This window comes from Globicephala melas, chromosome 11 (genome assembly GCF_963455315.2).
Source record: "Globicephala melas chromosome 11, mGloMel1.2, whole genome shotgun sequence".
NCBI lineage: Eukaryota > Metazoa > Chordata > Mammalia > Artiodactyla > Delphinidae > Globicephala > Globicephala melas.
The window spans coordinates 85,260,557-85,281,025 of NC_083324.2; the positions used below are offsets into that span (position 1 = coordinate 85,260,557).

Below are 20,469 nucleotides of genomic sequence, written 5' to 3' on the forward strand. Positions count from 1 at the left end.
AGAGAGCTAAAAGGATTTTTCTGTTATTAAAGAAAAATATAAAGACAAGCCAAAATATCAAATTCAATTGATGTTTCCTGAAAACTTTTCATTTAATAAGCTCCTCAATGGTTTGTTAGAACTAAGAACACGTCTCGCTCGTAGAATGAGATATGTCTTATAAGGTCCCCACGAAAGAAGAATGAGCATTCTTTTGTACAGAATGCTTGCTTTGTAACAACTTCAATTTTTGCTACTTTAAAAATATTTTTCATCTTCACTATGTCAAAATAAAAATGTGTAATTAGCCGGTTCTAATCTCAGAAGCTACAATAATATATGTATTTTCTCATTTACAAATTCAGGAACTATATGGATAGGACTATGTCCTATGACTACTGAGAAAGATTAACTTGTGAACTTCACCATTAATGTATACTGACTACTACAAGCGCAGCACAATGCCAAGTGACTTATTTAATATGAATTATTAGAATATACAGAGTGGACAAGCCTCTGACATACATCCGTTTCCCAAACATTTATTGAGCACTGAGCATGCACTACTACTTGCTGGGAATCTCATCCTAAAGAAAGACACAGTTCTCCTGCCTTATGGTACAGCCTACTGGGGGTGACGATCAGAGAGCTGAAAAGTGAAAATAACGGTGGAGTAAGTGTTTCGCTTGGGAATTAAGGGGTGCTCACACAAGAGATAACCTAGGTCACATTTAGGGGCCAGAAAAGGCTTCAAGGGGAGCATGCTGACTGAACAGAGGGCTAGAAGGAGCAGAGAAGTTAGCCAGGCAATGATGAACAACAAATGTTCTTTAAAAAAACAAAAATCATATGACACAAAATCAGCTTAAGACTAAGGAACGCTCCTAAGCCATTTAATCAGGATAAATTTTCCATAGGAGATAAGCCTTGAGCGTAATTTTCAGAAAAGGAAATTGTAGCTTTAAGGTAGAACAGCAGTCTTTTGTGTTCCCTCAGTCTTTGGTCCCACTCTAAGCAGCCAAAAAAAAAAAAAAAAAAGAGAGAGAGAAAAACACAAAACAAAATACATACTGTGCCTCTAGGACAGTCCTGGAATATGCTAGAACACTCCCAGGCGATACATTTTTTTTTTAATTTTAGAGAGGAAACAGCATACAATTCCCTGAAATATTTTGGGTACCCCTAGGCGTCTGTATCTGCTTTGCTCTCGACTTCAGGGCTTCTGATACACGATTCCCCAGAATAAATAAATAGGGGACTCCTCACACTGAGGAGAGTTGCCCATAATGATGCCATTGAGATCTCAAAGCCTAATGCTGGATCACACACTTCTTTGCAGAAAAACTCTCAATAATGAACCTAAGAGCAGTAGTAGAAGCCACAGCACCAGCAGTCAACTTTATGGAACACTTACCAAGTATGAGAAGGCTTTTATGTTAATGAGCTCGTTTCACCCTCACAAAACTTCTGTGAGATAGGTACTATCGTTACCTTTGTCTTATGAATGAGAAAGTTAAGCTTACAGAAGTTAATTAAGGTGCCTTGGGTCACACAGCTGGTTCGTGCTGGAGCGGGATTTAAACACAGGCTTGCCTAAAACCCAGGCTCGGGCTTTTAGACCATTTGGAGGTACTTGCTTCCTGCCTCTAACACCATCAACCAAGGCTAACATATAAGAGAGGGGAAAGAAAAGAAGCTCCAGTGGAACAAAACGAAGATGAGAAGGGATAGCACCGAGCTTCTAACACTGCAGGTGAATTACTATCTAATGGAGAAGAGACTGGGGAGATGGGAAAAAGGAAGATCTGACTTAGGTTACTGAAACAATCCAGTACTTAAATTGATTAAAAGAATCTGCAAGCAACAAGAGGCAGCAGCGATCCTTCTGGATTCACAATTGTGCACAACCTCAACGCTCCGCCAGCTCTTTGAACAGAGGCTGGGCTTCCTCCTCGCCCCCAGGTAATCAGCATTAGAAGGTCAATTTTGAAAAGTAAAACATTTCCATCCATCTTTCTTACATATTGAACAATGTAACTTCATTATGTTTTAAGGAAGAGCAACAATCCTCGCTTTCATCTTTGGATTTTAAGATAAACTGATCCACCTGTGTCATCAGCAAGAGAATGAAATTTACTAGATTGGCAGCAAGTTCTCATCTCAAATATGTGCCCTTTTGTCTTAATTTTTATTGAATTGTTTGAAATTCTCTTCCTTTATTAATACATTGCTCTTCTTCAGTATACACATCCTGCGTAATCACACCCTCAAAATATCACAGGTAATGATTATTCCAGGGGTCAGCAAACTAAATCCCACGGGCCAAATCGGGCCCAGTGCCTCTCTTTTGTAAATAGTTCTATTGAAACACAGCCATGTTCATTCATTTACATACCATCTGTAGCTGCTTTGTCAACCACACCAGCAGAGTTGAAGAGTTGCAACAGAGACTTTAAGGTCCACAAAGCCTCAAGTATTTAGTGTCTGGCCCTTTATTAAAAAAAAAGTTTGCTGCTCCCTGTGTCTATACCATCGGTAAGTCCCCAGATAGAAGACTTTACTATTCTTCTCTAGAATCTGTCATCTGGATTCCCATTAATTCACTCATTTATTCATTCGTTAACCAACTAACGCTTGTGAAGCATCTACTATGCACCTGGCACATAGATGAAAAACTGGTTAGAGACTCGTGAAGAAACAGATGACAACCACCAAGTAATGACCACTCTAATGAATTAGGAGCATGAAGAGAAGGAAGCCTGGAAGGTATCATCTTGAGGGAACCAGACAGGTCTAAGTTCAGTTTGTTACGGAGGTGATCAGAGGGGTGAAAAGCAAGAATACAGTTAGTTCTGTTCTCTCCTTGGCAAACTCAGGGGTGCCCACACACGAGGGTAACCAAGTCATACTTCAAGGAGTGGAAGGAGGTTAAAGGAAAGGATAGGAAGAACCAAACCGGGACAAAAACATTTAAAGTGACTCATGCCGTTCCAGGGAGTATACAGCTTGGGCATTTAAAGGTTTCCGAAATACTATTAATTGTTTAAGTAACAGTGTCTAAAGTCTCTGAGTTACAATACGCTTTCATGACTTCACAAAAGACACATACTAGCTTACTGTAGATCTTCAATATTATAAAAGGGTTCAGATGGTTTGGAAGAGATGTAGCTTGTTTGTGAGATCAGGGAAGCTCACCATCTCCAAGGATCTAGCGTTATCATCACCAGCTCTGCCCTCAAATTATAAGGATTACATAATGTCAGGTGTTGGACATAACACAGTAAGGGAAACGATTTAACTCAAGATCTAACTGTGGTTGGTGCCCCACAACCACCAATTGCAATTTTCCCTTTTTTGTTCACCTAACATCATCCCCAAAACTCACTGATCCATGTTGAACCTTGTAACTGGAAGAAGCCAGCCTCATGTGTGAGCAGAAAGTAAATACTTACCTAATGAATAAGTGATTGATGCAATGACTGAGTGTCACTGCTCCTTTGGCTTTCTGATCAATGGCACTGGATGAAATACATACCACGGACATACACTGTCAAAGTGAGGACCTAGAAGTTAAGCTTAACTATAGCAAGGCAGCATAAATGACACTCAGTCTTGTTTTGTTTTTGATCCACCTAATATTTCTCTCTCTGGTAATGGGTGAAAGCCACAACAGTGAAAAATTCTTAAAAACCTAACAACCAAATAAGACTTACACTGAACGATTTCAGTGTGATCAATTTATTAATGAATCAGACAATAAACATTCGATTTGACTGGGTACCTGAACACAGGTTGTACTTAACATAAAAATGAAGCATCTGTCCTTTAACAAATGTTAATAAACTCAGGCTAACAAATTCCCTTAAGTGATTTTAAAGTGATATTTTATGTCTATTTTGAACTTAAATATTTAAATGATCATCCATTGGCCCAAACAAAGTACCACAGGAGAAGAGTTAAAATGTTCACTTAATAAAATAATAAATGGAATTGTTTCATTTTGGAAGGAGCAGCACACCAAGGTAAGCTTTTATTCAACAAACATAAATTGGCATTTTTTTGGTAAAGAAAAATTGTCAGTATGGTTGGAAACCTTTACAAAAAAATGTTATCTGGGGGATTCTCAAAGCTAGTAAGGGTGTGAAAGATCACTTGCAACGTCAGAAAATACACTCTATTTTAGCTTGATAAGCTATATTTATATGCTGAAATGTAAACAATGCTGGTTTAAAAAAGAGAAAAAGAAAATTGATGGGTTTCTTGGCTCTGACACCATCAGAGCATTTTTTATTGTTTTGAGTGTGGTCTCTGGTGTAAGTGGAAATCACTGTTTGAAAATATATATAGCGAAATAGTCCTGAATACTTTTAAAATCTGAAATGAAAAGAAAAACCCACATTTAAATTTACTTTGTTTCCATGTGGCCAAGGAATCCAATGTTAGATGTTAACAAGAATCTACACTATTCCTCTCCCTAATGTAGCCAAGCTTCATGTGTACTTGTGATATCTCAGCATGTTCTTACAAAAATTAATTTCAAATCAAAAAGGTAGGATAATGATTACTTTTAGCAGAGGAACAGATAAGGTAACAGAAGGACACTGTGGCTTAAGCACCGATAGTTTATAATTAGGAACAAGAAAAATCAGAGTATTCTTGACTGTGTATTGCTTTTATTTTTCTCCTGATGGACTTTCAGTTTACGTTAAAAGAGCTATTGAAAATCTGCCTCTGGAAAAGATCCATTAAAAGTCACAAACACAGAAATACTTCGAGAATACAGGAGTCGGAAAAAAATGGGTCATCTTATAAAACTGATTATGTGAACTCTCTACATGCAGTGCGTATGTCAGCAACCAGGAAAAACAATATCCAGATAGATTCAGCAGATATTCTTTCTTCTGGAGAAAAACCTGTATCTTTCCATACATTGTGAAGTCAAGAGGGTAGGGTGGGAGCCGTTAAGTTTTATCCATGAGCATAAACACCAGGCTGGCTTTTGAAAAATAAGCCAAACCCAAAATAGCCCAGAAAAAAATATTTTGTAATAAAAAAAAGAGCTATATATATATTTTTCCTGTCCAAATCTGGAATCCTTACTATCTTTATTTTAAACAAGCCAGAGATTGCAAGCTTCTATCTGTTTGGATAGAAAATAATTTATATAAATGTTTTGTTCAAGCCCAAAAGGGAAAGAGAGTTTAAATATACAGTGCCTGAAAGATGCATGTCCAACTTCAAAACAGCTTAGTGCACAGAAGAGGAAAAATAATCTAACCTTCTGTTAGTCATTCGCAGCAGTCTTTAAGCTGAAATATCTTGCAATTTGCAACACTGTTTCAATGACCCCCAACCCTAAGAGATTAACCCAAATTTCATAACTGCCCTGCTCTGGTGCCTCTTCCATGGGGCGAACAAGAGCGTCAAAGAACAAAATGGACGCAAAAATCTGTATTTTGCACCCTTCCTCTGCACTTGAGACAGAAAAACAGGGCAGATAAATCTGTATAAGACTAAACCAAATCTCTTTAATTCCAGTCAGCTTTTATCATTCAGTCACTGAGTCTGCGTGTGGAAAAATTCAGGCTAATTCCCCCTAGCAACAGCCTCAGCCTATCAGGAGACTTTATGTTCCAGGCAGCTGCCAGCCGGAGAGAATAACGCTAAGTAGGTCAGGCCTGTATTTCTAAAAATGCTACGGTCTAGTAACCCCACTGTCCCGTCTGTCTGCCCTGCCCCATAATAACCTCAATTGCTTGGTGACACAATGACATACTACCCTGTTAGAGAGCAATCACATCATGCTACATTATTCTGCTCCAAGCATGACTGCTGGGTGAAGGACCCTCGGAGGGGCAGCATTAATCAGGCAGCCATTCACGTCCACCAGCACTTCACTCGAGAAATGGGGACTGCATTAATGACCAGCTGTTTGAACTAACACAAACAAAATCATGCCTTCCACCCTGTTGGGTGCACAGAATAACGCTATCCTGATCTGGCAGGTTCCGCTTCTTGACTAAATCGAAGATGTAAATTAAACGGGCTCCAACAATCTCAGCTTCGGCAACCTCAGAGTAAGTATATTTAAATTATATTACATGTGAGTCCAAAAGCTACTGATTTAATATACACAGCTTTCCTTGCCTCCGATTTTCCCTAATCCACATTAAAAAGGGAAATGCATACATGGGTAACGCAACACATATGCACATATTACCCAGGCAGCCAAAAGCAGGGAGCTGAACTAAAACTGACTTCTCCTCGGGCAGAGAACAAAGCGGGCGAGGAGTAATTGTGCAGTGTGAACACAAATACAAATACAAAATGAATGCCCTGGAGGAGCGCTGAAAACAAATAAGAGTAAACATCCTAAGCCTACCGACCAATCAGCTCCTCCCACCGTCTCTTTGTGGGGCGGTAGTTACACCACAATCTCTAAGCACCAGAGACAAGGGAGGGAAGCGAACGTGGCCTTCAAATCCCGACCACTGTGGTGCCCTGACTTCCCATGGGGTTACTAACAGGCTGCTCTTTGGCTTCAAGACAACCAAGGCTCCGTCAAGGTTTATACGAGGGCCACCAACAAAAATCAGGACTCCACGGGAGTTTTCTAATTCTAAAATGCAAATTGTCGCATGTAATTGACCCTACTGACCTGAGTGTAACTTTTAACTCCTCTCCACATTAATGCACAAAAACAAGCAACCAAAAACTATGTGTGGATGCAGAGATAAGGGAGATTGGCAGCACTGTTTGGGGCTATGTGGGGAAATAGCATGTATTGATGGGGCAGGCACTGATATTTCCTTGCACAATTAATCTGCGTTTTTAAGGGTTCAGTTTCATTTAATGAATATACAGTATCCCCCCGCCCCGCGACAAACTGATAATTCAGCCTTCAATTATGCAGTATTCAGCAAGTCTTAGATGTGTAATCCATCAGCATTTGATTTACAAACACAGAAAATTCCTTAATCCATTTGCCCTTGTTTGAACTGGGTTTGATAACTTAGTTATGACTATCTTCTTCACTTTGTGGCACACATCACATAGTTATTCTTGGAGAGATACAGTCACTGACGCAACCATGAACCACTAATTACAAGCTGCTGACATTCTGCTTGTCTATGCAGCTTTGAAGTTCTAAGTCTGTTTTTCTCTCATATGTGCTTGCTCAGTTTCATTCTCTTTCCCTCGCTGCTCCCCTCCCCCCATCATTCCCTTTTTCCTTCTTTCCACTTTAAGCGTTTCTGGATTCGCTCTAGGACTACCTGGAGAAAGCAGTCAGAGCGATCCGCTTCTCCAACCTGATTTCTTTCCATTCCCTCCCTACTCCCCACGCACAGAGATCTACAGTTTGGAAGTACAGTAATAAGGTCCCCACCCAGCCCCGCCCGCGGGAATGCATCAACAGCTGGCCAAACATAATCCAACACACAGAGCCGCCTTTGTAGAAATAGTAACAAACAGTGAAAGGGCCAGACAGGCGGCCCAGAAGAGCTCCCCATGACAACTGGGAAAGCTCCTTACCCTCAGGTTTGAGCTGACTCCACCAAGCTGGGCTTGGAGCACCACAGCTCAGGCACCCGAATCCAAAACAAGCCTCAAGTGCCTCCCCCAGCTTCACCAGAGGCTCTTCCCAGGGCACTCGTGTCTCCACATGGCTAGGCAGACGCAGGCTCGCTCTGTACTGAGTATGACCGTGCCCTGCCACATGGTACGTGCCCTCGAAATGCGACCCCGCCGCCCCAAATCTCAGGAACGGCATCTGCACCTGAATCTAACCAACTACCTGTGAGCTGGGAAGACCACCTCTTCCTTAGAAAAGGAACTTAAAATTCTTTTTTAAATTTTAGGCTGATCCGGGAATTCTAAAACATGTAAATATAAGACTGCATTCGTCTCCATTGAATGTTTAGCATCTGAAGTCTGTGGTAGCCAGCTGGTCTCAAAGTCATCTGGGATACATTTATTTTGATTAAATTGATCAGATTTCTATTTACAGGATAGAATTTTTCACCATACTGAATACAGCTGTGTTTACAGGGATTTGCAGAAGAGGAAGAAAACAAAACCCTACAATCAGTCCCAGTGAAGCACAGAGCACTCAGAGCTTCAAGGAGTTAAAGCTGAGGAGAGATGCTTTCACGTTAACAGGAAAATTCTGCGTGCAGCTGCTTTGGCCGTGCTCTCTAGCTAGTCAGGAAATGGGTGTTGAGCTGAAGCTGAAAATACAAGCTGCAATGAAGCCCGACCCAGCAAAGTGACAGACTTCCTGTGTGAGACGGTCAGAACTCTCTCGTTTCATGTCTCTACATGCATGCACATGCATTTAAATCCATGCTGCAGGCTGCGCTTTTCTCTGGGGACACGGGTCCAGCCACCTAGCCCGTCACAGTTCTCTTCCTTGACGGCACCGGGGACATCCAGACTACAATTTACGGTTCCTCCATCCATGTACTGGGTTACAAATTATGCCATCCTCCCTAGAATGAGAATGCAGGGCGAGCGGCAGGCAATCAAACGGCATTCGGCATCTCTTTCTTCCTCAGGCGCTCGCTCGCTCTGCTTTCCTCCAACTCTGCCTCGTCGTCAGGCAGGCAGACACATCAGATACCTGGTTTATCCATCTTCAGCTCCACTCTCAGGTAAAATGCCACCACATCTCGGCATGGGTTTCCCCCCAGACTAATCCCTGGGAGCAGCCCGAGCTGGGTGCACCCTGCGGAGGATCGGTGGGCACTGGATGGACAGTATTCCTAACTTCTCCTGCCCTGGTCCTTGGCATTCTTTCTATCCATCCCACCCCGGGTCTTTTGCAGCATCACCCTGTCCTCCAAGTCCCCTCATCCGGCTGCGAGGGGACCCTGGCCAGAGCTCCACCAGCAGGTCCTTCTTCCTCACTACGCAGACCATCGATGCCGGGTTCGGGTGCACCACGGAGAAGCCGAGGCCAGGAGACGGCAGGAGCAGCTCAGGTAACCAGGGGAAGCTTGGCGTGCCCACAGCGATGCAGCCCTGGAGCTGTGAGTTAAGACGGTCTGGCTTCAGAATTAAAATTTAAAAAAAAAAAAAGGAAGGAAGAAACACAAAACAGCGCAGCTCGGTGCCTGCGGGGGTGGAAAAAACAGACACAAACCATAAAAAAAAGCAAGAGTTAAAACCAAATTTCAAAAAAAAATAATACATAGATCAGAGTACTTCATGTGACTTTTATTTCTGACGTTTCTCGGGTTACTGGCCTCCCCGCCCCCTCCAAAATCTCTTCTGCCCCTGAACGCTACTGTCCATGAGTGCCGAGTCACAAAGGCTTTTTGCTCCAAAGTGCTGCAGACCCAGCATCACATGAGAAGCCACATGACAACTGCAGTCGGCTGCTGATGTGGTCAACTGTGTTGCCGAGGCACGGGAGTAGGAGGGGAGACAAATCTGAAGCGAGACATGCCCCTCTCGTGCTGCCAGGAAGAGATTTCCTTAAAAGAACAATGAGGAAAAGGCATCTCTGAAGAAATGCTTGTGAATGCCTACGGACTTTCCTATACACACACTTACATAGCCTAAAGAGACCATGGGTGCTTCGAGACGTTCTGAGGATGCTGTACCGCAGACACTAGCTGGATGGCAGCAAGATTATTTCTAGTTTGTATTCGTCAAAGCTGATTCCACTTAAGTGGATTCCTGAAAAGCACACACCATGTCTTCAGAGCATGATCAGGCTTGGAAAACCAATTCTATTATCTCCCCCTGCAATCTGTATCTGAACCTGCATTCTGAATAATTTATTTTTAGACTAATAAGATGCTTGCCAAGACCACTCCCCTTTTCTTCAGTGAGTGGCACAGGCAATATTCACCCAAGTGGGAGAAGCTTGCCCCTTCGTAGGGAGAAAAGACGAGACAGTTTTCATTATTTTCAAAAAATGCAATTTATTTAAAGGCATACAAACAAATAATAAAGTTCTCCCGGAAGTAAGCATTAGAAACAAGCAAAATGTCTCTGCTTCATTGAATTGACATGTGCCTCTTATTTGCAGTTTGGCATCTAATGCTGGCAAATGGTGGGGGAATTTTTCTAATGCTGCTCATGGCTGCATCTAGAGCCCTTAAGCCACTTGGGTATTGCTACTTGTCGGCAGGGTGAGAGCAAACAACTGCTTTCTGGAGCACCTCTCTGCAGAGGCGCTGCACTGCCAGGTACGTTTTACTAGTTCCATTAAGGCAGGTAGGAGAGAGGTGGCCTCAGGGCCTTGTAGATTCCGTCACTCATCCTGGAATTAAATACGCTGCCAATTTGGGACATCCTGCCCATGACGTGAGCGGTATGCTTCTTTAGAAAATGTGATCATGCCACCTAACTAGAACCAGAGAATCAGTAAACAGGTGGCAAGAATTATCTACAACTTGTCTTATTCAACTGTAGATTGTCAAGGTAAGCGGCCCTTAATTCGTTCAAGATACACTCATCAGCCTCTAGTCGTAGGACAGTCAGGGATTGTCCTAGACACTGGGGAGAAGACGGGTAAGGTCTCTTCCATCCTGGAGCTCACAGTCCAGTAACTGCATGTAACTTTTTATCTTCAAAGCCAACCTTCTCCCAATTTGGATACTCCAAAGACATCTAAGGGAGAAACCCAGCAGTCACGTTTTCATTCTTTCCTAGCCATCAAGCTGTATGAACTCCCAAGTTCTATGGATTCTTTCCCTACAAACTACCCTTGAATTTAAGATTTCCTCTCCATTCCTCTATTCTAGAGTCTACGCTCATGCACTCACACTCAACAATCTTCTCGCTGGTCTCCTTTGTTCCAGTCCACTGGGCAACCTGCCACTAGACGAATCCTAATAAACCACCATGTTCTGAATGTCCAGAGCCCCTGTCCATGGGGTCTGGGCGATCCACTGTCCAAAACTGAGGATGGCTCCTTATTTTTCCACATGCATATGCTACCAGTAAAAGACACCCTATATCTGACTGTACATTATTTCAGTAGACTGGTCTATTCCTGATCCTCTGAACACATCACCCATTGAATCAGGAAAAAAATAATAATTTTGACTTGCTTTTGTTAATAAGTAGGCATAGAGGGCTGTAAGGAAAACAAAGACACGTGAGGCACCGTTCCCGCCCTCAGACAATGTATAATCGATGGAACCTGCGCTGTTTCTATTGGCACTCACCATGTACTGTCATGAATGGCTATCTCTTCAAGGTCTACTTCCTATAACAATAATAAACAGGTCTCAATCTGCCTACCAAATGAATGTTGGCTAAATAGCCCCATAAAAGGGCTGAAAAGGGAAAGATTACTTGTACCTAAATGTCAGGAAAGGTGCCCAGACAACCCTGAGATCTGTAGTGAGCTATGAAGTGTCTGGACAGGGTAGGGGGCGAGGTTTGGGTCACAGCAATTAATAGTAACAGCTATAGCGAAACACTAGCATTTAATTTATGCCAGGGTCTCTTCTAAGCATTTCACACACATGAATGCACTTAATCTTAACAATCCTGGGAGGGACTTATTGCTTTGAAAAGCTCTTTTCAATGATACAGAAGCACAAAAGAGAGGTTAAATAAGCTGCCCAAGACTGCACAGCAGGTAAGAGGTAAAGTACTTCTGGCCCCCGGGGCACATCTTTCTAACTGCCATGCTGTACCGCCTCGGAGCTGGAAAACCACAAAGGTGAGAACACAACCTGACTGAAGGTGCGTGAGGGGATCAATCTGGTTGGAGTGTAAGTTTTGTAGAGGTGAGACCAGACCAGGGATGGCCATATTACAAGACTAAGGCATTTTACCCTTATCATAAGCCACGCAAACAACATTACAGGTAGCCACGGCTATAATTCGTGGAGGGAGAAAGAAAGAGGAGAGTAAAGAGGTTCCTGCGATAGCCTGACTTTAAGGGCATGGTGCCCGCGCTCTGGTAGCGGCAGAAGAAAAACGGAGATGGCTTCGGAGGCTTTATGAGAAGAGAAATAACATTACTGAGGTATTCTTGGGGAATGGGGAAGACGATGATAGCAAAGTTGACGGCACACTTTTTAAACCTGGAGAAATTAGGCAAGCAGTTCCTTGAGCTTAGGAGTTGTGTCATTCATCTCTGTTTCCTGACTAGCAGGCACAACACTTGATACATTTTGTTTTTACATGGTGAATGAGTCCATAAGTAAATGGAGGTAGAAATGGAAAAATTAAAAGCAATTCTACATAGAAGGAAAAACTCTACAGAAAACTTAATATTTCATAGGACATCCAAGGGGAAAGGTCCATCATGAAATTATATATGTGGAAATAGAATCCATTTTCTGTTGCCACCTTTGGCCCAGGTTTGCGACGATACCTGCTTTCACCCTCACTACGCACCTCAGACGCTCCTCTTCAGGCCTGCTTTGATCAGGTCGTGTTGGCTCTGCCCTTCTCCAGCCACATCCATCTTTGCCCATCACCTGCAGACCCATCTTACCCAGGCCCAGCCCCTAATTCGAACACTGCACTTAGCAAGGCAATAAAATCAGTATCCTAAAATACTTAACCATTCTTTTTTTTTTTTTTTTGATATGTAGCAAAGCAGGGAAACCACACAAGCTTATCAGCCTTCGCATACAATCTTAGCTCACCAGCATACTAAATTAACAAATGCACCTCATCTCCTAGGCAGCTAATGAAGGTTAATATGACATACTGCCTCTGGCTCTGGAAGTAAAAAGGGGTCTTACTGCCTCATATTATAGCTGGGGAAAAAAGTTTAATAATCTTTCTCATCAGCCACAAAGAATTGGGTTTTTAATACCCAGATATATTTTAGTAAAAGTCTAGTATATCATCTCTAAGTGGAGTTCAAGAGCAATGTTAGATAACTAGGGCATTTCAAGACCCTGCTTACACTAGAAACCAAGGGAAAAAAATACAGTTAAAGCCAGATTTATTCCTACATTCTTAAAGCAAAAAAAAAAAAAAAATGCAAATTTATGTTGGGAATATTTTTTATATTGCTTTAGGTCAATTCTAGTGATTAATCTTTAAATATTAAGAAGGAAACTTGAATCTGACAAATAAGTGATTTCAAGTAAATGGGTAATATGTGAGTGAGGTCACGGGTTTGTTCGGTGACACTCACACAAATGTGTTATGTGGACCTTCTAGGATCAGACGGTATATTAAGCATGATGGGAGGAGAATAAAATGAATGAGGCACTGTCTAGGCCCATAAAGAGTTTACGATACCCTCACCCAGGAAGACACTTCCCTCTCTTTGACGAAGGGGACCTACTGCTTTTGAACAACAGTAAAGCACAGCAGAGGTTAGTTTAAAAGCAAAAAAAAAAGATATTGCTTCTTGAAGGGAAGTCAACCCATTAGGCCACGTTGAGGTCTTACCCATAAAAGAGGGAGCTTGGATGATAGGAATACTCAGCGAGTGTGACTCTTAAATCCCTTAAGTGAATAAGAATGCTACTACGCTTTGTCTCTGCAATCCTGAGAGATACTGATGATAGTGACCAGACTGTAGAGAAAGGAAGGCTCTACAGGCCTATTTACTAGGTTGCTAGAGGACTTAAAATTGCATGCCATATTTTCTAATTTCCCCAAAATGGATACCGAATTACGATTAGCTCTTCACAAAGCAGAATGACAAAGTGACTAATGGCTGGCAGAGCCCTGGTTTCCCCTCTTTCTGTTACCCAGTATTATTACCCTGATCCAGTTTACAGGGGCCAAATGGCAATTTGAAGGTGGAAAGACTGTGTTTGTTCACCTGTGAGTGGTTTGACCTTAGACTTTGCAGAGCACTGTCAGGAAGTCAGTTTTTCCATGCTCTTTACAGTAAACAAAGACAGTGTGGCTGGGATCCAAATGTTACAGAAGGTCAGGGACCAAACTGCCTCAAAGACAAAGAGACCGCTTCCAGAAATTGAAACACAAAATAGATGTGAGCGCCATCAACATTCCAAACTGTGCTCCTGTCCAGTGTTTGATTCAAACAATGTGACACATGCCCAGCGTCAAAGCACGCTAGAAATAGAATCGTAAAACCCCAGGTGCAGGAAAGCACCTTAAAGGTCATCTTGTCCAACTGCAAATCTGAATTGTGAACACTGCCCTTTAAAAATATCTCCTCCATGCAACACCTCCACTGAAAATGCAGTGCCCTGGGAGGGAGAAGCCCATTCCATCTTTTGAAGCCCTGAGCCAAGAGGTCTGGTTCCACGGTACGGGGAACCTCACCGGAGCTTCTATTTATTGGCCCTCAATTTAGAAGCTTGGGAGCTCAGGGCTAGTGTACTTTTCACATGATGGTCCCTCAAATATTAGAGGGAATCTATCATCACCCACTCAGACGGTTCTTCTCTACACCAAATATTTGCAGTTTCTTTAGTCACTACTCTGTGATGTCTACTCCATTCAACATCCCATTTTCCAGCCTATGAATACATTCCAGTTTATCAGTAGCCCTTTGAATGATGTGTCACTTGAAACACAACACAAGGTTCCACAGTGTGGCTGCACAGAGTAAACAGTCCTATCCCCTCCCTCCCTCTAGGAGTCCAGATCGAAATCGGTGAAGCATCATCTGCCTTGGCTCTCCAGGTGGGCACCTCACAGTGATGATTCACGGGGCTCACCCATGCCCGTGTTCATACGCCTTCCACCTAAACCGTCAGACAGTGGCTTTAGGCGATTATATGACCCTCTTTGCTTCGTTTTTGGTTAACATAGATGAGCAGATTCTACGGTAACAAAAAGGAAAGGAGAAGTAGTCAGCTACCCTTAAAGGAAATACAAATGTATCTGTAAATACACATACTATCTCTTCCATGGGAAGATACAATCCCCACAAGGGTATGAGTTCTCTGAAGGCAATGAGTACACCTGTTTTTCCTGTATCTCAACAGCACTGCATAAAATGAAATACCTCCAAGTACGTAAAATAGCTTGGCCCGGTAGGAAGACCACTGGACTTTCGGAAGTCAAAAGCTCTGGGTACTGGTAGCCATGTTGCCACTGTCTTTTTATTTGCTATATGATCACAGGTGAGCCACTCATCTTTTTCCACATCTTAGTTTCCTCAGCTGCCAAGTGAACAACTTCAACATTGTGCACCTTGAGCTGCCCAGCATTTCGACAGCTTATGTAGACTTCTAATTTTTAAAATTTTCTTTAATACCATGGCATAAATAAGATATTAACCCTTCGCTAAAGTTGCCTGAAGACTCTCATTGAAATTAGGTAAGTTTTACATTAAATTGTCTCAAAACAAGTGAATGACACATTCATGAATCAGAAAGTTCCTATGTCTAGAGTTGTTTATAAAAGAAGATGCCAATTAGATAAATCAGGTGAGTCTGACTCGAGGTCCTGAGATCTTTATCCTCGGATAAAATAACAGTTTTGAATAGGTGAACCAATTACTGAGATTCTTGGGGTAGGGAATAAAATAAATGTCATAATGTGATATCATTGCTTTCCCATAATCCAAATGTCTTCTGAAAATGTCTTTAACTATACAGAGAGAACCTTTAGGTTGAAAAGATCTAGTTTCTCTCACATTTTTTAACTAGAACCATGACAACAGAATTGCTTGACATCAATCAGCAGTTCACATGATGGGAACACTCCTCACATTCTCAGTTAGAAAGGAAAGAATGATGGCCTATGGTCACTAACAGAATACCAGCTCATTGTGAGATCTGGCATTCCAGTAAAATTCACTCCATAATGAGATTCTAAGACACATCCCACCCTTGTAACATTAACCCGACAGAACACAACAGTTAATCTTTTCACTAAGTATGTTATTAGACTATGCAATTTTTTTCTTAGATCAAAAACTAGAAATAAAAATTGGAAAGGCAGGCTTGATTTTCACGAAATCAGAGCACGGTTTTGGGCCAGCCCTTCTTTCTGCACGTCCTCCACTGTTCCGGGCTCAGCATCATCTTCTGCAAAGCAAGGAGGACTCTGAGTGTCCAGGCTCTAATACTCTCTGCTTACAGGTCAGAAGCTTTTTTTTTTTTTCTTGTAAGGTCTTCTGTTCTCAACGTGTAAAGTATCCTAGCTATCTATGATCCTGGACATCCACAAGTCACACTGCCTCCTAATCTGTCTCATTCTCAGAAGCCTCATGGCAAAGGCCCTACTGCAACACTATTGTCTCAGTCTCAAACCACCATCTGGGAGTCAGGCAGAGAGTTCTCAAGCTAAGATCCTGGGCTTGAGTAGCAAGGGTCATGGGGCGCACCAGTGAGCCTGAGGAGAAGCCGTGACTATGCGATGCACCTGTGTTCCAGACGCACGCGGCACTGGAGAGAGAGACTGATGCTTTTTGGTATTTGCAGAGTATAGCTAGATAGCAAATTGTTACATAATTAAGTGGCTAATGGTACTTGATGTGAACAAAAGTTGTAAACATTAGCTTATTGTCACCAATATAATACTCTAAAATGCAATTAGCACAAATGACTGCATCTCCCTTCAAGTCGTGAGGCAGAGTTTTAGAGGAAACTTTAAAATAATTTAAATGGCCATGTTTAGCATGCCAAACACATACAGATATATATAATTGGCTGTTAAGACAGTGCAGTTTTCTCAAGCAATCGACTTAGGCATACATCTGAAACTCAGACTGCATGTCGCATTGGAGCATTGTACACCTGCATCTGCTGTCCTTTGTTACAGGTCCCCCAAGATCAGCACTATAGTGTTTTGGTGCCTATAGGAAGGTATAGATGTGGAAAGAGATAAGAGTGCCAGAATCAGAGGGATGTTTACTTTTTCTTCCATTTGTTTGAAGGCATGGCTTATATAAAATTCATTGCATAAGGTGAGAAACGTAGGCTCTCTTAAAAATTTCTGGAACATAAGATTCTGTGTGATTTTTTTGAAGTGAACTGTGGCTCGGAGATGATCTTTTTCTTCATGAAAATAACTGAGCTTACGTTAAACACTGGTTCTTGACACTCTTTCAGGCACACATACACACGTAGACACATTTTGTGTGCAGATGGATATCATGTGTATTTACCTTATTATAAAGTCAGAAAATTTACATAATTATATATACAAGTACATGAAATTATACAAATATATAGAAGATACTGTCAACACAGATCATTCACTTAAATTTAATAAAGTTGGCTCTAACTCTTGATAGTCTATGTTCAAAAGACAAATATTTGTTATTACTGAGGATGTTCCAAAGAATATTCTTTCTGAAGACTCTAAAGAAAATTTTTAGATATTTTAAAATGCTAATATAGACATAAGTATAGCATCTCTTAATATGAGTATTTTGAAAGGACAAAATTATTTGTGTGGGTATACTAGAAAGATAAAGACGATCTTATCACTGAGGCTGTAACAAGCCCTATCTATCAGTAAGATCTTATTGTTATCAGTTATCTTATTGTTATCAGTTGTCATTATTATCAGTAATATTGTGAAACATTGGGAAAAGAATCATTCTAATAATATTGAACACTTAGTTATCACTTACTACATGCTAGGCAATGCTCTGAGCACTCCACATTCAATCCTCACAAGGAAACCTATGAGTTAAGCATTATCCTTATCTCCATTTTACAGATGAGAAAACCGCAGCAACCAAGATGTCCAGAACTTTGACCAAGGCCACACAGCAAATAGGTGGAGGAGCCAGGCTGCAAATTCAGGCAGTCAGGCTCCAGAATTCTTGCACCAGACTCCATCACTCTACCTGTGTCTCTCTTCCTTCTTTCTCCCCTCTCCCACCAGACCCCAAATACCAAATACTTAAGGCTGATCCTGCCCTTGGGTCTGCCCAGGTCTTCACATCATTATGAAAACAACAGCAAAATTCAAGGAAGAAAAGACAACTCTTCTAGTGACATGTTTACCTAGTGAGAGATAATCAAATGGCATACCATAGAGTTTTAAGGAAAATTAAAGCAGGGCACAAAAGTTGACAAGTTTGTTCATACCACAGAGACAGTGACTAGAAAAACATGTGAATGTATAAATCAACATGGTGGGCTGAGACATGCCTGGGAGCAGTAGAGAGACAGCTAGAAGGGGCTAGATGAGAAGATGAGGTAGATAAGCCCAATCCAGTAATCATACTGATGACAGCCAGTATGTATTAAACATCCATGATACGGAATCAAGCTTTCTCCAGGGGCTTTAGAACCACTTAATTTTTACAACTCTGCAAATTTGCTATTATTTTTATTTTACAAATGAGGAAACTGAGGCAGAGATTAAGTAAATTCCTCAAGATCAAAGAGCTAACGATCATTTGAGGCAAGGGTCACACCTTTGCTCTATTTGACTCTACAGCTTGTGCTCTTGAGATTATAGTCATATTACCACAGGCCAAGTTCCAAGGATTATCTGAATCAAAAAAGACCAATAGGGAGGTCTAGGCGAACAGGATCAAACCCCAAGTGTCCGGGTCATTAAGATGGCACCAGTACACAACACTGAGCTCAGACAGTAGGATCACAGACCAGAGGCAGCTTGCTCTTTGGTTATGGGCTTCAGTCCTGTGCCTGCTGAAAGTAAATGCCATCTGATTGGAATCAGAGTTGCCTGGATCATCTCAGAGCCAAACAAATAGAATTAGCTGCTGCAAACCCTTTTGGGAATTAATCAGAGTGTAAGTAAAAACATAACCATATAAAATGAGCCCTGATAAAGTCTGGAAACAAGGGAACTTGGAGTAGCTAAGAGAAATGACCAAGATGTAAATAAGAAGCTAAATAAACTGGGGCCACCTATAGGATAGAGCCACGTCTGGGATGGACAAAGTGTGACGAACCACAGACAAAAAGATGGTGAATTCTGGATAATAAGAAATGTTGATGAGATGGAAGAACCACCTGTTTTATGTAAAGGTCCAAATAACCAGATCACAGTGGACAGCCACTCAAATCATGCCTTCATAATACAGAGTGTTATTGAGAATAACTCAATTCACAGGGAGCTTTAGGCAGCCAGTACTAGATGGCCTGTCAGGGAAAACAGAAAGATAATTACAGAAAAGAATCATATCCTCAGAAAAACAAAAATTAATCAAACTAAGTTTGTAAAGTCTATCTTACAGATACATTGTCTGGACTCATGCTCCCAAAAATACTGTTTCTGATTTTATGCCAGTGCATTTGGCTAATGTAATGGTTTCGTCCTGTTACTTCTAAACTTTAACTCGTAATATCTTAGAATCTTTCCAGTTTCTTAAAGAATCTTAAGAAATTCATAATCACAAAGGACAAAATTTATTTTCAAAAAATTAATGATATAATGGTTTCTCTGTTGGAGAAAAATCAATCATATGACAATCACATTAAAAAATGTAACGCCAATCAAATAGAGGTAATGCTTGATTAAATACAAACTGATAGGCAAATTTCACTGAATAGCACTGAGATTCAATTGAAACACTATCCCATTAAAATTTTTTAATATTTAAAAAAATTTTAGAATAGCTTTAGATATAGGAAAACGTAAAAGATACTACAGAGAGTCCCCAGTATCCCTTATGATTAAATCTTACATTGGTAACAAGGAATAACTGATACAGTATTAAGTAAAATTCATACTTTATTCAGAGTTCCTTAGTTTTTACTTAATGTCCTTTTTCTGTTCCAGGATCCCATCAAGGATGTCCTATTACATTTATTTGTCATGCCTTAGGTGCCCCTAGGACATGCATTGCTCAGACTTCCCTTGTGTTTGATGGTGTTGACAGTCTGAGGAGTACCGCTCAGGAGCTGTGTGGAATGAGAAGGCCCTTCAATTTGGTTGGTCTGATGTTGTCCTTATGGTTTGACGGGGGTTATGGGTTTGGGGGAGGAGAACTAACGAGTGCCACCGCCATCCTCACCACATTCTATAAAGGATACACACCACCAACGTGCCTTTTTACTGTTGATGTGAACCCTGATCGCCTGGCTGCAGCAGTGCTCAGCAGGCTGCTCCACTGTAAAGTTACTCTTCCGCCCCACCCTCCACCCAATTCCCCATACTGTGCTCTTTGGAGAGGTGTCACCACGGGCAGCCTACACTAAGGAGTGGGAAGTTATGCCCCAACTACTTGTGGGCAGAATATCTACATAAATCATCTGGAACTCTTCTGCAGGGGAAAATTGTCTCTTCTATTTACTTACTTATTCAACCTTTTTCAAATATCAGTATAGATTTATGAATATTTGTTTTATACTTTGGGCTATAATCCAATACTATAAAGAAAATTTTAATGGAGGGAGATTTATTCAAATTGATTGGCCAGAATGGACCAGCCACCTTTTGACTCCCGGCCAAGCAAAAAGATTGTAGGTGGAGCAAAGTGCTTGGATGTCATGTACACCTTGAAGATGAAGATGCTGAGGGTCATGAGGAGGACATTTCCTCTGTTGCATCTTACAGAGGAAATGAGGACGTTCACCCTCATTCCAGGGGACTTTTCCCCTTTATTTCTGATATAGCCAGGATAAAACTCAATATATAGTCAAT

At 41.4% G+C, this 20,469-nt stretch overlaps 1 pseudogene; it reads right to left on the reverse strand.

Moving 5' to 3' along the window:
- Positions 1–7,384: 7,384 nt before the first annotated feature.
- LOC115866000 (uncharacterized) overlaps positions 7,385–20,469 on the reverse strand; it is a 392,064-nt pseudogene continuing 378,979 nt past the window's right edge.